The following is a 20557-nucleotide window of genomic DNA, read 5'->3' on the forward strand; positions in this document are numbered from 1 at the left end:
TGCTATTCTTATCGAAAATACCTTTCAAAAATGAAGCTCAAAATAATGGCATATTCTGTAAAATGAATAATGAGTTTGTCACAAGTAGACTGCCACTAAAGGATGCTCTAGAAGAGCAGGAAAATGGTCCAAGATGGAAAGTCAGAGAATACAGGATATAATGAGGAACAATAAAAATGCTAAATTTAAATAAACACTGACTACATAAAACAATCATGATCATGTCTTACTAAGTTTTACAAATAAACAAATATTTCATAAATTAAAAATACTATAAAGAGAATTAAAACACATGACAAGAGAGGCACCTAAGTCAGTAGGTGGGGAAATGAATTTAAAGGCTGTCTAGTGGTTTCCTAGGTGTCTCAGGGGTAAGGAATTTACCTGCCAATGTAGGAGGCATGGGTTCAATCCCTGGGCAGGGAAGATCCCACAATGATACAGAGCAACTAAGCCCCTGCACCACAACTACTGAGCCTGTGCTCGCAACTACTGAAGCCCATGTGCCCTAGAAAGCACACTCCACAACTAAAGAGTCGTTCCAGCTCGGCACAACTAGGAAAAAGCCCGGGAAGCCACCAAGACTCAGCACAGCCATAAAAAAGTAAATAAAAACTGTCTCGTAACATACAAAGTGAACACTAAAAACAGAATTCCAAACTAATAGAGGGGAAAATGGAATGATAAAATATACACACCTATACACAAAAATCAAGTTCTGGCACATAAGCAGTTACAGCAATGACTGAAACAGAATAGAAAATCCAGAAGTATATCCAAGTCTATATGGAAATTTATTAGACAACGAAAGGTGCATCTCACACCAATGAAGAGAGGGACTATTCAACAAATAGTCTAGGTGTTGGGACATCTGGAATTTCATCTAGAAAAGTTGGATTTATATCTCATATCAGGATAAATTCCAAATGGATCAACTATAAGTTCTGCAAGAAAACATGGGAGAATTCTTTTAAAACCTTGAAATGAGAAAGGCCTTTCTATTGTGACTCATAAGCCAAAGCCATAATAAAAGACTGATAAATTCAACTAGATACAAAATTTATTTAAACCACAAAACAAAAACAAAAGATGAATAATCAACGGAAAAATATTCACAGTTCGTATCACCAAGAGCTCATTTCTGTAATACCTAAAATGCTTATACAAAGCAATGAGAAAATGATCAATAAACCAATAAAAAAATGGGCACAGGAGACAGCGCTGACCAAGTACAGATGACTTTAACCTTTATAAAAATATGCAAATTGAAAATACACTGAGATATCATTGCTCATGTATCAGATTGGCAAAACCCCAAAAATATGTTACAAATTTACTGTAACATATTTTTTAATATAAATTTATTTATTTTAATTGGAGGCTAATTACTTTACAATATTGTATTGGTTTTGCCATACATCAACATGAATCCGCCACGGGTGTACATGTGTTCCCCAACCTGAACCCCCCTCCCACCTCCCTCCCCATACCATCCCTCTAGGTCATCCCAGTGCACTAGCCCCAAGCATCCTGTATCCTGCATCGAATCTGGACTGGCGATTTGTTTCATATATGGTATTATACATGTTTCAATGCCATTCTCCCAAATCATCCCACCCTCTCCCTCTCCCCCAGAGTCCAAAAGACTGTTCTATACATCTGTGTCTCTTTAGCTGTCTCGCATACAGGGTTATCATTACCATCTTTCTAAATTCCATATATTACTGTAACATATTAACATGTTATGTTGCCAAGGCTATGAGGAAACTGGATGTCTCATACATTTCTCATGGGAGTATATATTGTTACCCCTGTGAAAGACATTTATCTATCATATTATATCTCTATTATAATTATTATTGCATATATTTTTTAACCTAGCAATTGTACTTTGGAGAATTTATCCTACAAAAGATATATTTTACACTTGCAAAATGACGTGTACAGACAATTTCTTTCAGCACTGTTCTTAACAGCAAAAGACTAGAAACCAATCAAATAGGATTCTAGTTAAATATCACAGTATATTCATACAATGAAATACTATATCTCTGGTTTTTTTTTTTAAGTCAATATGAGGGACTTCTCTGGTGGTCCAGTGGCTAAGACTTGGGCTCTCAATGCAGGGGGCCTGGGTTTGATCCCTGGTCAGGGAACTAGATCCCACATGCAGCAATGAAGATGAAAGATGCCACAACTAAGAGCTGGTGAAACCAAAATAATAAAAATAAATATAATAGTCAATGTGGAAAATCTCAATGTACTGAAATTGAAAACTCCAAAATGTATTGCTAAGTGAAGAAAAACAAGTTACAAAACAATTCACCTAATAGTCTGCCTTTTGAGGAAAAGAGGAGAGGGGAGTAGCTGCTATACGTACATGTATAGCATAAAGAAATTTCCAAAGGATGGATAAAGAAATTAAGACAACTGATACCCCATCTAGTTTATTAGAACAAAACAATCAACTTAATAATGAAAAAAGTACTGTCTTCCTCATTATGCATTCTGTCAACTTAATTTTCCTGTGAAACACTTTATTTATTCATTTAAAAGCAGAGGACGGGGTAGCCAGGCTTACGGCTATCCCTGGGGTCGAAAAGAATCAGACATGACTTAGTCACTGAACAACAAAAGGTACAATATATTAAAATTAGCCACAAAACTGTGAAAGTGAGAATGGAACAGAAGACTTAATCTGATAAGCATATATCATATGCATCTTTAAAAGATGTATAACTTCAAAACCATTATCTGCATTATCTCTGGGTGTGGGCTTAAGATGATTTTTATTTTCTCCTTTGTGTTCTCAGCTTCTTTATTGGCCTGCATTATTTTTATAACTGGATTAAAATTTATTCTAATAAAGTAAATATTATAAACACTGTCTTCAGCATTTAAGAAAAGGAAGAAATGTTGATTTAGAGGGTAATTAAAAACTGGAACAGTTTAATAAAGATATTTGGAATTTCTATGTCTGCAAAACTTTATAAAAATAGTATTAGACATCTTGGATTTAAATATTCGTTTGTTAAATGCTAAAAGGTGGATCAGATGATCTTTTGTCACAACGCTGTCACAGTAACTGAAGAGTGGTGTTTAGGATACTTTTTCAGTTAAATAATTAGAAAGAATGAGGCTGACTGAATAGGTAGAAAAATCTAGATTGCACAAATAGTTTTCAGTTCTGAAGCCTCTCTGTAGGCGTTACAGATTATTTCAAATCTTCTCCAAGAATCTAAGTTCCTCCAAAAGTTTTTACAGAGATTACAGTTTTATGGTTTCAGAAGTGGCCCAGACAAAAATAGCACCATGAGAAGAAACAAGCTTCTTAGTAAGATCAAAATTAATTATGGTTTTTCTAAAAAAACTTAAAAGACTTTTATATACTCAATTCCAGTAAACCTCAGAGGACACTCTACTGAAACAAAAGAAGTTAAGACCAGAAAGAATTTCCACAGATTTGAGAAAACTCAATGACCCTTTCAGTCTGTTAGGCAAACTTGTGTTCTGCAGGTATGTTTTAGAATTTTGTAAGTAACCATGTGATCATAGATGATAGGAGGAGGAGCGAAGAAGAGGAGCAAAATTGTAGAGAATGAACAAATAAATTAAGAGAAACTCATACAGATTACAAAGATGATCAGGAGGTCAGTTTTCTAAAATGTAGGCACTGTTATCGACCTCAGAGCAATGGTCCTCAACTGTGGCCCTTTCGCCCCCCCAACCCAGAAGTTACTAGGCAATGGCCAAAGACCTGGTAGCTCAGACAGTAAAGAATCCGCCTGCAATGCGGGAGACCTGGTTTGATCCCTGTGTTGCGAAGGTCCTCTGGAGGAGGCATGACAACCCACTCCAGTATTCTTGCCTGGAGAATCCACATGGACAGAAGAGCCTGGCGGGCTACAGCCCGTAGGGTTGCAAAGAGTCAGACATGACTGAGCGACTAAGCACAGCATAGCACAGCACATAAGACATTTTTGGTGGTGGGTGCAAGCAGCATCTAGTGGGTGGGGGCTACTGATACCGTTAAGCATTCTACAACGCACTGGACAACATCCCACAACAATCCAAAACATCAATTTTGCCAGGCAAGGTTAAGACATCCCAGCCTCGGTGGAGGGGGTGAGCGAGTTGGGGGCAGGGTGTGAATTGACCACACAGAAATACTCAACCAATATTACAATTCACAAATGAAGTATTATTACCAAAGCTACCTATAAGGAAGTAGGTATCTAAAAAAAACATCGTCAAGGTGTCTGGCCCTGAAATTTGAGTTACAGCTTTGTCTTCAGCCTCCCTTTAGGCCACTTTGATCAGGGCCTGCTGTGTGCCAGGGTAACCAACTCCCGTGGATTTGCCCAGTACTTCCCCAATGGCTCAGCCATTAAGAATTCGCCTGCAATGCAGGAGACGCAGGAGACAAGGGTCAGGAAGATCCCCTGGAGTAGGAAATGGCAACCTACTACAGTATTCTTGCCAGGAAAATCCCATGGACAGAGGACCTGGCTGGCTACAGCCCCATGGACAGGATACTGGCAGGCTACAGTCCATAGGGTTGCAAACAGTCAGACACAACTGAGCCCAGCGCAGCAGCAGCAGTCCTGGTTTTAGTACTGAGAGAAGTAAAGCCACTCTGTTGACCCAGAGCACAGTGTCGTTTGGTCACAAGAGAAAAAATCTGGTTCCTTCATGGATTTCTCTGATCCTTTTCTCATATGTAACAAGCTCCTAAAGATCTGGCACCAGGAGGGAAAGACAGGGTTTGATCCTTCAGATGCTCTCTGTATCTGAAGACTATCTTGGCATCAGTCTTAGTGGGAAGGATGGAGCCTCCTGGGTCTCTGGCTTGTCAACAGTTCATTGTTCTACCCCTACCCAGGCCCGGGGTCCAGAATCCTCTTTGGATAGGTGCCCTGGAAACACTGCTGCCCTGGAGGACCACATACCTTGCTAAGAGGGAGGGTATGTAATCAGCATACCCTCCTGGTTTACCTTTCTTAAACTCCCCCTGGGGAAGAACTCCAGGCAATGGAACGCATTTTCTGAGAGTAGAAACCTTTCCCCTTATCTTTCCTACATTATAGTGAAAGAGAAGTTGCTCAGTCGTGTCCGACTTTTTGCGGCCCCATGGACTGTAGCCTACAGGAGGATGTAGGCTCCTCAATCCATGGGATTTTCCAGGCAAGAGTACTGGAGTGGGTTGCCATTTCCTTCTCCAGGGGATCTTTCCAACCCAGGGATCGAACCCAGGTCTCTTGCATTGCAGGCAGATGCTTTACCCTCTAAGCCACCAGAGAAGTCCTACATTATAACTCTCTCCTATTTCTTATAAATATGAAACATTCTAACTACTGTCTGTCCTCTGATCAAAGGACATCATGAAATGTCATAAGAAAGCAATTCGCAAATCGGAAAATAGAAAATAAATGTAGCATACTAATCTCTCAATGAGAAATCATTTGTCTGAGGTTAGCAATGGACAGTTATTTCTCTTTCTTGCTAAACACTTACAATTAGCATATGGTAGGCACTGTTATGGGGCTTCTCTGGTGGCTCAGATGATAAAGAATCTGCCTGCAATGTGGAAAACCTGGGTTTGATCCCTCGGTTGGGAAGATCCCCTGGAAAAGGGAATGGCAACCCACTCCAGTATTCTTGCCTGGAGAATTCCAAGGACAGAGGAACCTGGCAAGTTAGGTCCATGGGGCCGCAGAGTCAGACACGACTGAGCAACTAACACACATACACAGAGGCACTGTTATAAACACTGTGTGTGTGTTATCTCATATAATATTAACAAAAATCCTATCAAGTATTATTATGATGATGCCCATTTTACAGATGAAAACACTGAGGTAGAATAATATTAAATAACTTTGCCAGGGTCGCAGAGCTGGTGGTAATGGGAGATTAGATTCAGGCAGGCTGGCTCTGAAGTTCATGCTGGATGCTACTACCTATCACTCAAGCCATTTCAGGAGAAAGAAAAGTGGCTTAGAGAAAATGCCCTCCCACCCTAATGCATCATGAACTTTGAGCCCACACCATGCAGTTGGCTGCTTGGGGGCCACGTGCTGGAGCAGACACCCTGAGTGCGTCACTCATGAACACATGACTGTGCTCTTAGTTCCTTGTGGGTTTGCTTCCTGAAACAGCCCTTTTCAAGTGCTGAGCCAACAAACAGATGGGGACCAGTTTCAGTTCTGGGAAGAGGCTAAACCCCATCTAGCCAATAACTGCCTCCACACTCCCACTCTCTGAGCTGGTGACCCCAGTCCAACACAGGGCACGGGAACTTCTTCAAACGTGGAAATGCCTGCTCACGAGGGTCCTTGACAAACACCCTATTAGCAGACTAGACACCTTACAGGCAACCTCAGAAAGACCAGGGAGTTAACAGTTACATGAAGACAGTTCTGGAAACAGCTCACATGTCTGACAATCCAGACAAGTGCAGATAGTATAATAGGTACCTGTCAGATTTTATGAAAAAAGAAAGATGTTCCTCTTTGCCATTTATTCTCACCTCCTCTGTCCCAGTGTTTAAAAAATCCTGTGTTCCCTTCCCTGATCCTCTCTTTGGGTGTTTCATGCTTTAAAAAAAAATGTCCGGAATAACTTTATAGTTACAGAGAGACAGGAACGCAGTCAAATCAGAAACCAAAAGCCCCAGATCTCTGCCTTATCAACAAGCACTTTCAAACTCTCGGGTTTTCTCCTACTTCAGCACAAATCCTGAGATTAGATAGATATAGTACCATTGTGTTATTCCCTGGTCAAGAAACCAACAAATACACAAGTATCATCTTTTTTCCTCCCTAGCACTTACTTGTTGATTAAATGGTCTCCCTCAGACTCCATTTTCTACTTTCATTCATTTTTAGTTTTCTTAACTTTATATATACATACATATAAATGTATATATATATTTTTTTTTTCTTTCACCTTAAACTCTCAAGTGACTATATGACTTAGGATATGGAGAGGACAATGTCTCAAATGCCTTAGGACTGACGAAGACAATGCTCATAAAATGCCTGGCAGAATGCCTGGTGCATAGTAGGTGCTCAAAACATAATAGCTACAGTCAGTGAACAAAAGCCCTCAATTAAACTGAATCTACTAGTTCTGACTGTCTATGTAGGTAAAATGGCATTGATAACATTTTAGAGTAATTACAAAAAATAAGATCTGACTTCAGGAAGAATTAGATAATTCACTGGACCCACTTTATGGAGGTCGTTCAAATCAAATCAACTCTGCCACATACATGGGTAAATCCACATGAACAACAAGCTCTGGGGAAATTTTCTGAAGCATTTTCTTCTGTGGATCTTTCTCTCCAAAGATTTTGGAGTTACTATGTTGAGAAAATGGATGTTAGGGTAGTTACTGATCAGCAGAAATAAAAAGCATCTTCTCCCAAACTGATCATTACGATAGAGAAAATTTTAAGCAATATCTAATAATTTTTTGAGCCCAAAAATGCTTTTTAGAGTGCTCCTAAATTCTAGTTCTGTCTAAACTCCAGCATGCCAAATACCATGGGCTTCTCTCCACTAGGAAATCTTTTTCTAACTAAACTTTGCTTAGTTAGCAAAGTCAAATAATTCCACCTCATGGACATTTTCTAAATTTGTTTACTTCTACTTAAAAAAAAAAAAAAAACCACAACTAGAATCCAAGTGACTTACCTGTCTGCTTAATTCCTTTCCTCTTCCTCATTCTCCTCCTCCAACTTTATAGTGCCTTCTCTCAGTTGTGAAAGATAATCAAACTGCACAACAAATGAGTCTGGGTTCCTCATTTGAAACCTAAAACTCTAGATCCTCTTCCTGGTTTCAGGGCTCCAGGAATTCCTCAGACCATTACAGGAGGGCCTTGTGGACAAGCGATGAGGAACCTCCCACGTGTGGCAGAGGCTCTGTGACCAGAGCACAGTTGATCTACACGTTGAAGGGAGAACAGGCTTGAGATTATGGTTGACAGCACCTGCCAGTGACTCAAGCCGCTGGGGGCTGGTTCACAGGCGGTCACCAATGGCGTCGGTCGCCTGTCCCCTGGTCCCGGCCGCACCCCATTCTTCTCTGCAGTGCTGACCTCCCATGGCGTGGCAGAGCCAGAGTGAGTCACACATGTCCCAGGTCCCATCCTCCTAGTTGACCAGCTCACAGTCCCACCCTTGCCCCACCGCAGGTTTCCAACATGGACTCCAGTAGTCCTGCTTAAGGGCGTCTATGCATGTGGCAAGAACCTGGCCCTCGCTTTCAGACAGATGTGATTCTGAATCCTGAATCACCCTTTCTTGCTGATAACTTTAAGACCATCTCATATATAAAACTGTGACAATAATAACAACTCCATGAGCTCGTTAGATGTCATGGCAAGGACTCCAGGGCTAGTATACAGTAGAGGCACAAAAGAGTCAGCTATTATTTTTGTTACACTGGGACTCATGGTCTACCTCAAGAGCTTTCAACAAACAGTAAAAAAAAAAAATAGATTATGTTAGAACAACTTTTATTTTACCATCAAATTTAATCACTTTTTTCTTCTCCTAAAATATATTACTTGACAGGACAATGCTGCATCACTAACCCTCTAATAATATTATCAACCTCAGACTGGAGTCAGCCCAGATACAGAAAGTGCCCTGGAAGATTCATCAAGGGTTCACTTCCCTACAGAGAATATTTTCTAATTTAGGAAGCAAATGGGAGTTTTCTGACTGTGGCTATAAGTGATACACTAAAACAAGCAACCTGACAACACAAAAATAACCATATATCATCCTTGTGTGTCAAGCACTGGGGTACTGCTGAAATGCTGTTATGGAGGGTTACACTGAGAGGCTGGCAGTAGAGAAAGGTCAGGGCATGTATTCTCGAGGTTACCTCCCTTCTGGGTGACAGAAGGGTGGCTGCGGCCCTTTACCAAAGGCTCCTGGCAGGGTCTCTGTTTTCTCTGGGTTCTTGGCAGTACTTCATAATCCTTGCTGGCTTCCCTAAACCCTGATAATCCCTTTATGAATCTCTCCTCAATTACCCTGGTGAGTGTATATCTGTCTCCTATGGGGGCAAATCTGACTGATGTAGCTGCTCCCAACTCACTCCAAAAGATAGTCACTCCAGGAGCTAGTTTGTTTCAAAACAAAGCAGAAACGGCTGGTGGGGCGGGGCAGGGAACACCTTAATTTGAGGATGTTTCACCAAGATTTCAAGCTCCTAGAACCAAAATCTAATGACTGCTTGCTATGATGTCAGCACTGTGCTAGGTGCCGGAAATGGGGGGAACCTTGAGCTTACCTGCTAGCGGGGAGGACCAGGTATACAAACTGAAAAAATTCAGGCAACAGTAAGCTCTGCCCAGCAGTAAAAGCGAAGCAATAGGATGGAGACTTAACGGAGAATGGAGAAGGCTCTGAGACACTCATGCTGAGAACTGGAAGAAGCGGAGGGGCACGAGTGGAGATCTGAGGAAAGGACAATCTAGGCACAGACAAGTACAAATGTCCTGTGCAAATATCTGCCAGGAAGTGTTTGTTTGCTCGTGTTGCTTTTAATTCAGGAACAGAAATCTGGAGATGGAGGCAGAGGTGAAAGAGCTGAGGCTGGGGAAGTGGCCAGAGGTCCTGTGATGAAGAAGCCCCGGTGAGGAGTTTGAGTTTTATTCTAAATACAAGGAGATGTCACTGAAGAGTGCTGAGCTTTGCAGGGCACCATTTGGGAAGACAGAGAATTGGAAAGCATCCCACAGAGATGGTTTGTTTGCTTTCCTATCGGAAGACTTCTTCCTGGTACAATCTGTTTCTGAAAGGATGAGAAGGGGTGGGGTGGGGAGTGGGGTTGAATTAGCACTTCAGAAGAAGAAAGCACATAACCCACTAACAGAAAACGCTTTGAAAGATAACCTAGAGAGCATTCAACGTATGTGATTGTTTGAAGAGGGTTGGTGGTTGTGGTGATGGTTGTGATGGTGGAGGTCGTGGTGATGGTGATGGTGGTGGTGGGAGAGCTTAAAAAAGACAATTAAATGTCCCTAAGGTGGAGGAGAGTTCAGTGTGGGCAGGGGCAGTAATGAGAAAATGGATTCTACTAGGGTGGTGATTAGACCAACTTCTCAGAGGAAGTGACAGTTGAATTGTTTTGATAAACGAATAGGTATTGAGAGTAGGACTTAAAATTGGAGAAGAAACACTTAGGGGGTCTGGTGTAGACACACGACACAGCCTGGAGCCAGAACAATGTGTTCAGGAAATGTCAGTAGTTTGTAAGGAATAATTGGGTCATAGTTCAGCAAGGTGGCGTTTGGAGGAGACATCAGACAGAGAGGGGACGGGGAACCCATCCCAGAGGACTTGGTATGCTTTGCTAACTAATTGGTATTGAGGGATGTAATCAGACATAACTCTCCCCCTGGACTAACTGGTTAGTGAGCACCTCGAAGGCAGGAGCCTTGTTATAATATTCACCTTTGTATTCCGAGCACCTATCCAAGAGCCTGGCACATAGGCAGTGCTCAATACATACTCCTAAATGAAACATTAGGAGAGTTATGGAGTGTGCCGAGTACAGAGTAAGAGAAGAGAAACTTCAGGACCAAAGGCTAATTGCAGAATGGGGCAAAGAACAAGGAGGGAGAAAAGAAGAAGAAAGAAAAGTCAAGAATAAGACACAAAGAGAACAAGTAATTTTAACATTAAACACAACTTGCAAATAAATGAAGCTCTGACCAAGCCTTGCAGATAACTACAGCAACGTGGCAGACTGGGTCCCCAAAGACAATGTTGGATACTTTATAAAGCCCTTAATAATAACAATAACAATAATAACCTCATAATCAATAATTATGAACAAACTGAGTGCTTCTCATATGCCAGGCACTTTATATGGGTTACCTGTTTTAATCTTTATAAGAATGCCATCAGATAGGGTCTATTATTGTCCCATTTTATGGATGAGGAAATCAAGGCTTAACAAGTTTCAAATACTAGTCTGAGGTCACACAACTAGAAAATGGCAGATCAGTAATTCAAGCCCAGGTCTGCCTGACTCCAAAATTTGAGTTTTTAACCACAATTTCATTTTGTGTGTGCGTGGTATTTTTTTCTTTTCTTTCTGGCCACACGGCGAGGCCTGCGAAACCTTCCCGACCAGGGATGGCACCCGTGCGCCCTGCAGTGGGAGTGCAGAGTCCTAACTACTGGGCCACCAGGGAAGTCCCAATCACAATTTCTATGGTGATTACAGGATAAAACACTATTTAAGTGCTTTATAAATTATCTATAATTAGATTCATTAAGCCATACTGTTGATTGGCTCTTTTAACCAATTAAAGGTTATTTAAAGTTCCCAAGTTTAGATTGAGATTCTCCTAAAATAAATGGGATTAAATATGTGATGCAGGTTTGGAATCAAAAATATCCCAAGATCACCTGGGTTTGACAAGCTTAAAAAATAAAAAAACAGAATGATTAAATATATGTTATGATTTGCTATGACACAGAATTCCCTGTTTGTGTTTTAACTGAGCTCATTGTGATATTCTCACAAAGTAAACTAGTGAGAACCCTGTGGACCATGACATGGAACCTTTCGTTCCAATCCAACAGAGGAGTGCTGTTCTATATTAATTCATGCAAGACATTTATGTGATTTTAAGTTTTATGGTGGTCACTTTTTTAAAAGTACAAAACCAGGTGACGTTCATTTTAATATATTTTCTTTAACCCAATATATCCAAAACATAATTTCAACATGTAATCAATATAAAAATTAGTAACTACTAAATGAAATATTTTACATTTTTTTAAATGAAATCTTCAAAATCTAGTGTGCATTTTACACTGATAGCACATTGCAATTTGGATGCTACATTCTCATTGGAAATAATCAGTATTGCATAAAATTTACAGTTGAAAACGTAGACTCACACATCCGGGTTGCTCCAAACATAAGCTTCCCAATAAAGTTGTGTTTAACAAACAAAATACACTGCTTCCATTTTTACATTTAATTAAAAATTTTAAATTCAGCTCAGTCACACTAGCCACACACATTTCAGTGGCCACAAGTAGCTGGTGGCCATTCTATTGGAAAGCACGGCTGTAGATTATGGCTTTTTTCCCCACATGCTCAGAATGAAAGGTCAAAAAGCTGAAAGTAATGCTGGCTAATAATGTGAAGCAACTATTCTCAATTTACAGGGTGAATTAACTTTGCGTTCACTACTTCCATTAACGTTGCACATCCTGTAATTGAAAAATAAGGCAGAGAAAACGACTGTGAGGAATATTATTAATTCATTACTTTGCTTTTCCAACAGGTTGTACTTGCAGCCATTAAATGAATACCTAGTTCATGTGGCTGGACTGCTTAAAGATTTTATCCCAACAAATCCTTGTTTGCAAAATCAAAAAAACTAAGAGGATTAGATGTTTCCATGTTAGTTAAACTAGGAAAACCGAGTTGCTGCTGTTTATTTTAAAACTTTACTATGCACAGGGGAAAAAATTGGTATGAAATGTTGCTCATGTGCCAAATAAAAAATGAAAAGGGGAAAATAAATCAAGCTCCTTTGAGCCTCATTCTTAGTATCTTTTTCATTTCAGAGCACCAGAACTAGTTTATAGTCATCCAAAACTATGACATTTATTGTAGAAGTAAGGAAGCAACTAAATCACCCCATATATATCCCTAACTGTTTCATTAGGCTCTAATAAACTGACCTTTAAAGGTCTCGTGTAAAGAAAAGCACATCCATTACATAACCACCTATTATTTTCTTGCCTCACACTGGCCGTGCTGGTTAACCGGAGTAACCACATTGCTGGGGCTTCTCAGGGCAAAACTCATCTTAGCATTCATGCTTCACAACAAATCAAAGTAAACCCAGGCATCTCCAGAAGATGAAGGTGTCTCAGCACATGATGGAGCATGGTTTATTAACCAGGCTCCTTCGGGTACTAATGAGGTCACAACGGGTCATCCATCAAGCGCCATACAGAGAACATAGCTCTTTAGGGCAGGCACAGAGGCTATTTTTTATTCATTTTGATGCCCAGCACCACATACAATTGGCAGGTGGAAGGCACTCTAGAAATATTTGTTGAATGAATGAATGAATATATTCAGGAACAAAAGTGGAGTGGGCATTCTTTGGCAGTCTGGAAGGTGGTGAGCAGAGTGGTATTCTTCTCTTCCCACACCACCCTCCCTCTTTCCCCTACCCTAAGCTTCCTCCCTAAAGTACACTCGATGGGTCAGATCCACTCAATTCAACCAAGATTCACTAAATGCTCAGCACCTACAGCTAAAAGACATAGGACAGGAATCCATAAGAGAACAGAGGGTACTCATCAGAGAATTAATGTGTTAGGGAGATGCCATAAAGGCCAGCTCCCCGCCTCCCACTTCTCTGCAGAACATGCTGAATGTGAAGATAACTGTGTTGTGATCCGATTGGTTCACCCTGTTGAAGTTTGCAGTTAAAAAAAAAAAAAAACTCTCGTCGCGCAGTGGTGGGTTCCTTTTTAAGGGTGTTTTCTGGGTTTTCCTTGTCGTAGACAGTGCATATATACACACAGCAGGTAAGTGCAAGATGGCACCACGATGGGGTGAATGGGGGTTGGGGAGAGATTCAGAACAGCTGTGCACAAGCAATGAAACAAATTTTAGATACCCAGTGTGGCCTTGGGCATATCACATGACTTCCCAGGTCTTCAGTATCCTCATCCATAAAATGAGGAGTCTGGACCAAATATTACCAAAGGGAACTTCCTGCTCTGCTGTGAGCTAAAATGCGTGATACACACTAACTGCCTGAAGAGTCACGAATGGAGAATTCTAGTGTGCTGGGATAGTTGGAAAGGTCCTGGTGGAGGAGCCAGGACTTGCAATGGGATGGAGGATAAAGAGGATTTAGTGATCTAGGGAGACAAGCAGAGGGAAAGGGACAAATGGAAGAACAGCTCAAATAGACTCAGAGCCTTAGATGGGGAATCCTTGAGGATTGGAAGTACTAACGGGTTGGGACCAGATGCAGGGACCTTAAGCAGGACTGAATGAGGAGCTGGCGGGCGAAGTAGGGAGTCACGCTAAGGAAGAGACAGAGGCCCCGACTGCTCAAACTTCCCTGTGGTTCCAAACATTTGAGTGAGTTTAGTTGCTAAATCGTGTCTGACTCTTTTGGAACCCCATCGACTATAGCCCGCCAGGCTCCTCCGTCCATGGGATTTCCCAGGCAAGAATATTGGTGTGGGTTGCCATTTCCTTCTGCAGAGAATCTTCCTGACCCAGGGATCCAACCTGTGCCTCCTGCATCACATAAGGATTCTTTACCACTGAGCTACCCGAGAGGCCCTCCAAACATTTACCCATTCAGTAAACTTATATTAAAACTGTGTGCCAGGCACCAGATGCTGGGGGCAGGGAGAACACAGACACTAAGAATGAAAACAATAAGTGGGCTGCTTTTTCCTTCCACTTTTATGAATTCTTTCCCCTTTTGGGCATGTTTTGGGGTTTACTTTCATTTGATTTCACTAAATAAAATCTTGGAGAGAGTTGAGTGGCTTTCTTTCCTTAACCCTTCACAGGTTTGTCTACGTAAGGGGTATAATGACACTCTTCAAAGATAATTAATTGTAAGAATTAAATGAGCTGCCCAGGGCAGGGAGGGGAATGAGTGCCACACTAATTAGGGTTGCTAATTACACTAGACAAGTAAATGGTAGTGCCCTAAACAAATGCTGGTTACTGGCATTTCTACTGTTTTCAATTCAAGGAAGTAAAAAGATGAAAATCCTGTTCCAAGGAATTATAGTGACTTGCCTCTGGTCAAAGTGATGAAGCCAGGCCCAAAATTTGGGCTGCTGCCAGACAGCACCTTGACTGGCATCTATTTTTTTTAAATCACTCTTTTGCCTGGCCAGTTCAAGGGGTCTGGCCGTGTCAACTGGATAAGGGGACCCTAGCCTAGTGCCTGCCCCACTGAATTTGCACTTCTTTGAGAAGTATGCAGAGCCCTCCCAGACCCTGCAACTCAAAGGCCCAGTGATACAGAGCAGACGTGGAGCCATGAGATATATCGGGCTGTGGACAAAGAAGGCTGCCAGATAAAACGGAACATCCAGTGACATTTGAATTTCAGATAAACAATCAATAATCTTCACTTGCTAAACAAGGCAACCTGAAGCCAACAGGAACATAAGACAGCCTGCAAGGTGAGTCTGGCAGGTTTTGAGGGGGAACATTCCAGGATCCCTGAGGCTTCCTCATTTAAAATTCAATGGTTCTCCCATAAGGTAATTATTTCCGGGGTGGTTTCTCTTTCGGGATTCAAAATGTCACAACTGAACCCTCAGCGAGAGTCATGACAACACATGGAAGGTCTTTACATATGTCTACTTTCAACTGAACTTTCCCTCCCCAGACGACCAACCATGTCTTTTTGTTTTCTAAATTGAAGTATAGTTAATGGACAATATTATCAGTTACGGGCGTTCAATATAGTGATTCACAATTTTGAAAGATTATACTCCACTCATAGTTATTATAAAACAACTGGCTATATTCTCCGTATTGTACAATATTCCAATATATCCTGGTAGCTTATTTTATACCTCAGCTTGTACCTCTTAATCTCTACCCCTGTGTTTCCCCTACCCTTTTCTCTCTCCCCTCTGGTAACCTTTAGTTTGTTCTCTACATCAATAAGTCTTTTTTTGTTATATTCACTAGCTGTTGTACTTTTTAGATTCCACATATAAGTAATAACATATAAGTATTTGTCTTTCTCTGTCTGACTTATGTCATTTATCATAAGACCATCCACGTCCATCCCTGCTATTGTAAATGGCAAAATTTCATTCTTTTTTATGGCTAAGTAGTGTTACATTGGGGCTTCCCTGGTGGCTCAGATGGTAAAGAATCTGCCTGCAATAGGGGAGACCTGGGTTCAATCCCTGGGTCAAGAAGATCCACTGGAGAAGAGAATGGCAACCCACTCCAGGAGTCTTGCCTGGAGAATCCCATGGACAGAGGAGCCTGGGGGGTTACCGTCCGTGGGGTCACAGAAGTTGGACAGGACAAAGCATACAAAGAAAGCACACAAAGTGCACAAAGGAAGGAAGAAATCTATAACTCTTCCTGAGACAAATGGTTTTGTTTCTGAAATTCACATAGAAATGTACTGGCTGGGATGAGAACCTACAAGCCTCCCAGGTGTGGCGGTAGCTACACTTTGGTCAAGGAGATTTATTTTGGCTTCCATCATCTCCTTCCTCACCCCTTCTGACTGAGGCCACAGTACTCTAGTGATGAACTGCTTGAAAGTGAAAGTGTTAGCCGCTCAGCAGTGACCGACTCTGCAACCCATGGACCACAGGCAAGTCCCTAGCATTGCTTCCCTTTCAACCCCTTCTGCAGTGCCATTAAAAATTCTGGTATTTACCAATTCCCTAGCGGTCCAGTGGTTAGGACTCCACACTGTCACTGTTGAGGGCATGGGTCTGTGATCCCATAAGCTTCGAGGTGCAGCCCCGCCCCCACCTCACACCAAAAAAAAAATTCTGATATTTGATGGGAGATTACTTAGGTCTGAGAGAGAGTAAGGGGGATAGAGGTGATAACTAAAGGTTTCTCTTCAAGGTGATGTAAATGTTCTAAACTGACTGTGGGGATGGCTACAATCAGTGAGTATATCAATATCCACTGAATTGTACACTAAATGGCTGAAGTGTACAAAGTATGAATCATATCTCAATAAAACTTTTTTTTCCCCTTATTTCTAGTATTTAGGAAAGCGATGAACACTAAAACAGAGGACAGAATCCTCAGTGCCTGTGGGGACATGCAAGGCCTCGAAGGAAGCAGCTAGTTTCATTTCTTTTTTTCTACTTTTGATAGAGACATGAGCCCATCTTTCACTTTCCTCTAATTCCATTAATTAGAAAACACAGCAACTCAAATGGTCTAATCTTTGGCCTTACTAAGGAGGGGTGAGGGCTGTGACTACCTGGAGGGGGTAGTGGGCAGAAGGTGGAAGCCCATGCCCAACTCCAGCTGGTAGTTGCTAGGTGGTACTAGGTGGTAGTTGCTACGCCAGGTACTGATGAAGCTTTGTTTTGTATCGTTTTTGTAACAAGACAGAAACCCAGGTGCACTGAGTGGGGAGGAAGGGATAGAGACAGAGAAAAAATTCTCTCCAAGTTTAAATGTGTGCAACTGACTCAACGTTTAAAGATTGGGCAGGACAACAGTGCATGGAAGAACAAACACAAACACAACACACCGTGGGAGCTTCATTTTCCTGTGAACCGCCCATCTGCCACCTCTTATGTAGGGTGACTGCTTTGTCCTGGTAGAGGTCCCTCCTCCTGGAGCAACGGCCCCTGTGTCCAAGCTGAGGACACACTGCCTCTCACTTGATGCACACCACCTGGCTGCACTATCTTAAAAAGCAACACCCAAGGGTGGAAATGACTAAGATGGCCATCGACAGATGAGCAAACAAACTGTGGTCTAGCCATGCAATAGAATACTATCCAAACCTGAAAAGGAAGGAAGTCTTGATATATGTTAGAACATAGATGGACCTCAAATACATGATGTTAAGTGAAAAAAGCCAGACACAAAAGGCCACATACTGTATGATTCCATTAATATGAAATATCCAGAATAAATAAATCCATAGAGACAGAAAGCAGATAAGTTGTCACTAAGGGGTAGGAGATCAGTCCTCGGTGTTCATTGGAAGGACTGATGCTGAAGCTGAAACTCCAGTACTTGGGCCACCTCATGCGAAGAGTTGACTCATTGGAAAAGTCTCTGATGCTGGGAGGGATTGGGGACAGGAGGAGAAGGGGACGACAGAGGATGAGATGGCTGGATGGCATCACCGACTCGATGCACATGAGTTTGAGTGAACTCTGGGAGTTGGTGATGGATAAGGAGGCCTGGCGTGCTGTGATTCATGGGGTCGCAAAGAGTCAGACACGACTGTGCAACTGAACTGAACTGAACTGAAGGAGTAGGGGCTTCCCTAGTAGCTCAGATGGTAAAGCATCTGCCTGCAGTGCAGGAGACCCAGGTTCAGTCCCTTGTTAGGGAAGACCCCCTGACTGAGCGACCAACACACACACAGTGGGTACGGGAAAGTGAGGTGAACAGTGATTTCTTAAATGGTTATAGTGTCTCCTTTGGAGGTGATGAAAATGTGTTTTGGAAGTAGATAGAAATGATGGTTACATTACATTGTCACTGTTAAAAATAGCATGGTGATTCCTCAGAAAATCAAACAGAATTATTACATGAGCCAGCAATTCTACTCCTAGGTATAGTCTCAAAGGAATTGAAAGCAGGGACTCAGAGAGGTACTTGCACATCAGTATTCATAGTAGCATTATTCACAACAGCCAAAAGAGTGATAAAAAGATTCATCAAGATGAGTGGATAAACAAAATGCGGGACTACACATAGATTAAATATTATTCAGTCTTAAAAAGGAATGAAATTCTGACATGTTACAAATGAACCTTGAGGACACTCCACCAGGTGAAATACGCCAGTCACAAAAAGACAAATATCACGTGATTCTACTTTTGAGTTATCTGACTAGTCAAATTCAGAGTAAAGTGAAATTGTGGTTGCTAGGGGTTGGGGAAGGGAAAAATGGGAAATGATTGTTTAATAAGTTTCAGTTTGGGGAGATGAAAAATTTCCAGGGTAGATGGTTAAAATAATAAATTTTATATTATTATATTTTACCATAATAAAAACATTTTAAAAACTCTTTCATTTCAGGTAGATATCAAAATGCAGATTCCCAGGCTTTTGGACCCAGAGTGAGTCTGACCCAGGACTCAAGCTGTACATACCTGAGAATCATTGCCCCTTCCTCTCCTCACTGAAATGACATTTTGAACCTTAATTCAGTTTACTAACCTCCCCATCCCATTTAGTATCAATGGAAACTATTTAGGATACACATTATTATAAAAACACTATTTAATTTTTGTATTCAATAAATCACCTTCATAGATGGAAACCTTGACTTATACCTGACTACTTACTAAAAGAAGCCCCTGGAAGACCACTTCAGAGGTATCTGAAACCCTCATAAATGCATGTCCCTACCAATCCAAGGAAATAGTTTAGAAAAATCTCTTATTTTTCTCTCCTCCCCTCTTCCACCCACTTTAAACATGAAAATTTCCACTCTGGCCTCTTTTCTGACCAGAACTGTGGAAAAGTGAGGAACACAAAGGACAGCAAATTCCGCTATAGTCAGGGATATTTCTCCTGATTTGAAATGATAATGGAGCGATGGGGGCCCTTACACAATCTGCTCAGATTGGCTCTTTTGGAGGCATTCTGTGAAACAGCGCATTCCAGCGTCTTTAACATCTTCCGTACTGAGACAGCAAATCTGCGTGGAGTGACAATGGACCCAGACAGGAAAAGTCAAGGTCTTGTGGCACAGCAGTCTTCTAGAACAGAAGCCAGAGCTCAGACTCTAATCATTCTACAGGCACTTCTATTTCAAGCAGGAGTAGATAAACGGTCATGGCTACCAAACTCCTCTGCCTGGCATTCAAGGCCTTGCCTCACCAGACAGTCTGCTTCATTCCCCTGCTCATCTCTCTATTTCCCTTCACAGAAGGTCAGACTGATCTGTTATCTATTTGCCACCTAATATCTTTGCGACCCCATGCTGTGATTCATGGGGTCACAAAGAGTAGGACACGACTGAGCGACTGATCTGATCTGATCTGATCTGAGTATCTCTGCCTCAGTGCCTTTCTTCATGCTGTCCCCATGGCCGAGAAAATTCTTGCTCTAAATTAAATTGATCCAAACCCTTGTTGTTTTCCCCTGCCACCTCCTTCAGGAAGTCCTTCGGATTGTCCCCAGAAGGAAATCATCTCTCTATCCCTTCCAATCCAGTAACTTTTCTGTACCTCTCTTACAGTCTTTATCACATTCTACTTTGTATTTACCCTGTAGTATTTATCATTTTCTATTGTTCAGTTTTTATTTCACTTACTTAAAAGCTCCTTCAGAACGAAGACTGTATCATTGCTCTCTGTATTCTAACTTTTGTGGCAGACACCCCAGATTGCTATTCCCCTCTTCTATCCCAAGGGATCTCTAGAGTCTCCCCAATAACAGACAGGCTACCTGGCTTCAGTGTCCATGAAGCTTGCCATGGGACACCCCTGGAGTGCACAGCACCATCCATTATTCATCTATTATTAGAAGAGGAAATCATCAAGTTGGAACAAATATCTGTTTAATTCTGGCTTAGGAAAGGAAAAGATCCATTGTTAAAAAAACAAGCAAGAGGTATCATTATTTTTGCAAAAGGAACTGAAATTCCTCATCAACTTTTTATAAATTTATGTTTAAAAGGGCATTTGTTCAATTACTCTTTGCTGACCTCTGCCTGTGTCTGCAGCTGGTGTGGACATAATCTCTTAGGATACAATAAGCCAGAACTCTAGGAGAAAGAAGACAAGGCAAGTCCAAGGGAACTCAATGTGCCAAATGAAGAG

General features: G+C 41.5%; 1 protein-coding gene and 1 long non-coding RNA gene across 7 annotated transcripts in view; one reads left to right on the forward strand and one right to left on the reverse strand.

The window, feature by feature from the left end:
• The window catches only part of RBM47 (RNA binding motif protein 47), a 175833-nt gene that overhangs the window by 128191 nt on the left and 27085 nt on the right, over nucleotides 1-20557 (reverse strand). The window contains exon 1 of one of the 6 annotated variants that reach the window (XM_055588350.1): nucleotides 7698-7763. The exons of the other annotated variants lie outside the window; for them this stretch is intronic. The gene's annotated coding sequence lies outside the window, so the exon portion shown is untranslated. Of the gene's footprint in view, nucleotides 1-7697; nucleotides 7764-20557 lie in introns of those variants that run through there. 6 annotated transcript variants of the gene reach the window in all.
• Nucleotides 9864-18986, forward strand: LOC129657793 (uncharacterized). The gene is made up of 3 exons (XR_008717110.1): nucleotides 9864-9929; nucleotides 16188-16393; nucleotides 18811-18986. It is a non-coding gene; the product is annotated as an uncharacterized LOC129657793 (long non-coding RNA).

This window comes from Bubalus kerabau, chromosome 7, assembly GCF_029407905.1.
Source record: "Bubalus kerabau isolate K-KA32 ecotype Philippines breed swamp buffalo chromosome 7, PCC_UOA_SB_1v2, whole genome shotgun sequence".
NCBI lineage: Eukaryota > Metazoa > Chordata > Mammalia > Artiodactyla > Bovidae > Bubalus > Bubalus kerabau.